This window comes from Penaeus chinensis, chromosome 21, assembly GCF_019202785.1.
Source record: "Penaeus chinensis breed Huanghai No. 1 chromosome 21, ASM1920278v2, whole genome shotgun sequence".
Taxonomy (NCBI): Eukaryota; Metazoa; Arthropoda; class Malacostraca; order Decapoda; family Penaeidae; genus Penaeus; species Penaeus chinensis.
Window position 1 is genome coordinate 10,887,707 of NC_061839.1, and position 5,000 is coordinate 10,892,706.

General features: G+C 42.8%; 1 long non-coding RNA gene across 1 annotated transcript in view; it reads left to right on the plus strand.

Annotated features, from left to right (window-relative positions):
- The first annotated feature begins 2,730 nt into the window (after positions 1-2,730).
- Positions 2,731-5,000, plus strand: part of LOC125036606 — a 2,836-nt gene continuing 566 nt past the window's right edge. Inside the window, exons 1-2 of the long non-coding RNA XR_007115911.1 lie at positions 2,731-3,074; positions 3,221-5,000. The exon at positions 3,221-5,000 is cut by the window's right edge and continues 566 nt beyond it. This is a non-coding gene — a long non-coding RNA (uncharacterized LOC125036606). The remainder of the gene's footprint in view (positions 3,075-3,220) is intronic.

Consider the following 5,000-nt stretch of genomic DNA (forward strand, 5'->3'; position numbering starts at 1 on the left):
CAAGCATGTGACGATACGATTCGCGAGTAAAAACAATTATCACTGACGCCTCACAAAGTAGCATCAGGTTCCACGCCAACCTTCTCTCTGCAGATTACTTGAGCGTTGTTGGTCAATAACTATGATGCTGTCACTTTAAGGTTACGCAGTCCATCCCATATCTTGGAGACTGAACAACTGAACCGGAAGAATTTGACTTATTACTATTACGACGTTCCAGATACTACTATACTATCCGGGTACGTGACACCTTAATGGCAGGGTCGCCAGGTATTACTTATAGTATTTGACTTTTTAATAACAGCAACACAGTACATCATATTGATATGTATAAGTAGATGGTATAAATGTACGCCTCTTAAACACCAGATCATGATTCTGGGCTGATTCACAGCTGCATCAGGAACATAGCGCGACTGTCTCGCACCAGTCGATTGACAATGTCTAAACTCACGTTCGCACCATGGTAGTCGCCTGACTTTAGAGCCTGACTGTTTCACGAGGACTCGTTCGACAGACGCGCGACTACTTCCCCGACGTATATATACGAGTATATATACACACACACATATATTTGCATATATACATACATACATACCTATATTTATGCGTAATAAATATAGGTAATAAGTATACACACACACACACACACATATACATGTATAGACACACATATTTATATCTATACACTCAGACACATAAACACGCACATATATACCTACATAAACACACACACACACATATATATATATATGTGTGTGTGTGTGTGTGTGTGTGTGTGTGTGTGTGTATGTGTGTGTGTGTGTAAGCACCATTCTGACATCCATATATGCATCAAAGCAACGTCGGTTTATAGCCCCGGATCTCTTCGCTTAGGCACAACCTCACATCAAGCAGAGCCTTTATTTACACTTCCCCTTCCGGAGACTCCCTACCCCCACCCCCTATCTCAAGCACCAATCGTACCCTTCAACCCCCCCCCTCCCCCCAAGTCCCAGCGGGAACAAGCCAGAAACCCCAGGAAAGTTGGCAACTCGGCACTACCGTCTGGTCACGAGGGTTTTACGTGGAGATATTAATACATGACCTTTTAGACTCATTTTAGACCGAGCGGAAACTATTTTGGACGTGATGGACATAAAACGTATACTAATAACATAATGCACAGGGACATTTATCAAGATTATATCATGTTTCCATTTTCAAAAATTCTACCTGCGATTCTTGCTGGAATTCTGCCAATGACATCACCATACATAATACATAAATCAAGTAAAAGTAATGCAGACTGATAAAAAGAAAAGGATAGAAAGAAGAACAACTACCCCGTGGAAATGACGTCCAATAAAACCGAACAGAAAAGAATCGTATTGCACATGCCCAGAGGCGTGTCGAGATGCAAGATGACAAACGCTGCGTCTTCTGGATGACACATCTTTGGCAGTCGCATCTTCGTCATGACACGCCGTCGTAACAAACCCTGGAGCTCCACGTGGTGAGGCGTACGTGCTGGACACCTCGATATCAGGCCCCATCTGGCATTGTGCCTGAGTGTCTGTTCTAACTCTATTGCTTCCATCAGCTGACCAGAGAGGAAGAAGTAGGGTATGGGGAGGCGGTTAGTGGACGAGGAAGGGGAGAAGAAAGAAAATTAGGTGGGGCAGGAGTAGGAATATCAGCCATAAGGAGTATCAGCTGTACTCGGGGGCAACACGTGGCTTCTCCCCTGCTGTGTAAACACTCGACGCAACAGGGTATATAGACGTCTTCTTAATTGTAAGACTTGTTTATTCATGCTGGAAAGTGAGTGTACATTAAATGAGTTAAAGAAAGAAAAATAGAGAGACAAGGAAAATAGTAGAAAGGGTAACAGAATGGTACGAAAAAGTAAGATGAACTTGAAAGAACCTAACAAAAGAAGCAATGAGTAGGGTGAAGGAAATAAAAGAAAACCAAGCCAAAATAAAATGAAATATACATACACACATACATTATCATGTGTATATATATGTATGTATGTATGTGTGTGTTTGTATGTATATATATAAAATAGTGTCTACATTCATACTTTATATGAGTACGGGTATGCAAATGTGATTTTCATTGGGGTTAAAACTTTAATATATACAGTGCCTTTTCTAAAATAAGTCATACCCACTGTTCTACCAAAATTATAATAAATATGTACAAATAAATCAAATAAATATAAAACGTCACTGCCATTAGGCAGTCACTTTTTCACTTTTTACAGGCTTCGGCACTCCGCTTATTACACACAATCACGTAGTAAAAACGAGCAAAATAACTTAGAAAAACAAAAAACAACGAATAATGCAGTATGCGATTTGTGTTGTGTCTTGCTCACCAGGGCTCTCTGCTGCATGCTGCGTGTACCCAAGCGATTTGAGGCAAAGAGAGTAGCTCACACACCAGATAATGCTCTTCCCAACCGGATTCCTTGTCTTCCTGAAATAGTTCGGCGGATCGGAAAATAAAGTTCTTGTCCTTGGGAAGGAAAAAATCAAGGTTCCACTATCGCATTTTTTTACTTGCGGAGCTGGGAAGGTCGGCCAGGCACGAGGGTGCGACGTCACAAGGTAGAGGTCGGTGATCGCGTGACGGCGGGGTTGCCCACTGGGCCACCGGGGGAACGTCGTCCTCTCCCCTCCCCCCACGCCTCTCCTGTTAGCTTTATAATCAACTCTCACCAACAGATTCGCCAGTCCCCTCTGGGCCGTTACACAAGAGGGGGGACCACACACACATACACAAACACAAACACATACACCAACACTCAAACATGCACGGACACTCATATACACATTATACACTCACACTGATATACATTGTACATTTACTCAGTTAACATATAATTCACACAAACACAAGAGCAGTGCTTTTAACTACGACGATGACATCGACACAAGAAGTTTGCCCACCTTCAAGAAGACTTAACGCCAGCTTTAGAAACACTCATAGCCAGTTTCCACCTTCGACATGACATAGTACTATTCTGAAGCGCCTGGGCTTGAGTACACACAAAGGCGGGAAGTGTCTGGAGTTCCACTTGAATGGTAAGGCCTAAACGGTTTTTTTTTTGTTACATAAACCTAATTTTCATAATAAAGAACTAAGACATCCCTTTATATGAAATTCTGTTATCGATGTCATGATTTCTCGGTAGACTTAAAATGCATTTTTGTTTTCTCCTACATTTCAGAAGGAGCTGAGGAGTTAGGGTTTCACGTCCCTCCATATCACCACTAATAACACCTGACGGTCCTTGCTGCACATCTGAATACCACCCGCTCCGACGTGAAGCATAGCCCCCACGCCCCTTTTTTCTGTTTGTAGAGCCCATCGCGAACAGTGACCCTGGCACACCGCGAAATATTGGTCCACTCCAGATAAACATACAGTTCAAGATCTGTTGAGAAATAGCGACCACAGCCTATTGTAGATCCTGACGCTGGTAAAGATCCACAGCGTATATCAGCCCAGACGTGGAGTGAATATCGGACCACATCCGTTATGAACATCTGTACGGTCCCATCGTGAAGACAAACCTAAGCTCGCCACGAATCTTTTTCCCAACCGTATTCTCCAATGATCCAGACTCGTTTCGTCGTCTCCAGCAACCTAGCAACTCGCCATCACTGGTCCAACACTAAAGCTCCAAACTCTAGTCACATTAAAAGGCAGAAATACCATCGAGATTGTAGAAACTCCCGATGTGTCACCACTATCTTGATAACTGACCGTATCAAGATGAGGAACAGACGACCCTTACGAAGACTTACAGTTTTTATCAACTTACTTAACAGTCTAAAGACTTGCCCGGGAACCGAAATGTAAAAAAGAACAGCATAACCTGGCAATCTGGCGTTGACATCATTCCTATCAGGAAAATGTGTTATCAGGAATATGTGTTAAATATGAATTCAGCTATCTACCCGTTTTCGGCATCATGTCAGGAGGAGGTAGCAGGCGCACTCCAGCTCCCGACAACGTTTGACAATCGCTGTTATCGTCAGGAGGAAGTGGAAAATTCACTGCGGCTCTTGACAACGCATTGGCAATTACGGATAAGTCAGGAGGAAGTGAAAACCTTGCAGAACTTCTGATTTCACGCTGATAATCACCGTTCGTTTTTAAATAACTGACACAATCTTTACATCACCTAAAACCATGTTGGGAATTCCTAATATGCCAAGAGCAAGAACAGAATGGTGCCCCTGAAGGCGTGCCATGGGCGCCAGATGGTCCGCGCAGAAGAGTTGCCAGGCACTTGTGACAGTGAATAACCAGCATGTGTTTGTGTGTGATTGCGGTTTTTGACAACATCAACATTGGTTACAAAACTCTGATGGAAAATATATCTACACCAAAATTAAATCTGAAACGTGACAGTCTTTGGGTCATGACTGTTAGCAGTGACAGAAAATGTTCAATTCTATTACGAAAAGTACAATGTTCACGTATCAATTCTGAGCAACTTTGTGTTATCAAGGAAGTTACAGCATTATTATCCTCATCAAGAGTATTTTCCCCATGGCCATCATCGTCACATTATTATGAAAATCTTACATGTGTGCTGCAAAGTCGGAACATAAAACGCGAAATCTTTTTATATCCGCCAGGCATTCTTTGCGCTCCTCGTCGCATGAAAGTCGTGCCATTTGAGTTCTTGGAGCGAGGTGCTAGTTATTTGGCTCGGTGTGTGGGTCGCCAAGGCTGCTGTCGCGTTTCCCATGGCTCCTCGGATTATCCATGGTGATGTACGATCCGAGTAACAGCGGGGCTGGCTAAGTTTCGGTACAAGAAAAAACTAGATAGTAACTTCCGGTTGTTGGTGACGACTGAGCGTTGTATTTACAATACAGCTAAAGGATTATCAGTCGTTTGTATTGGGAGTGTTTTAGTTTGAGCATCACTGATTGCCTTTCGTCTGTATTGTACTATTATTTACCGACTGGACAATCGTGGAGTAGAGAATTTTT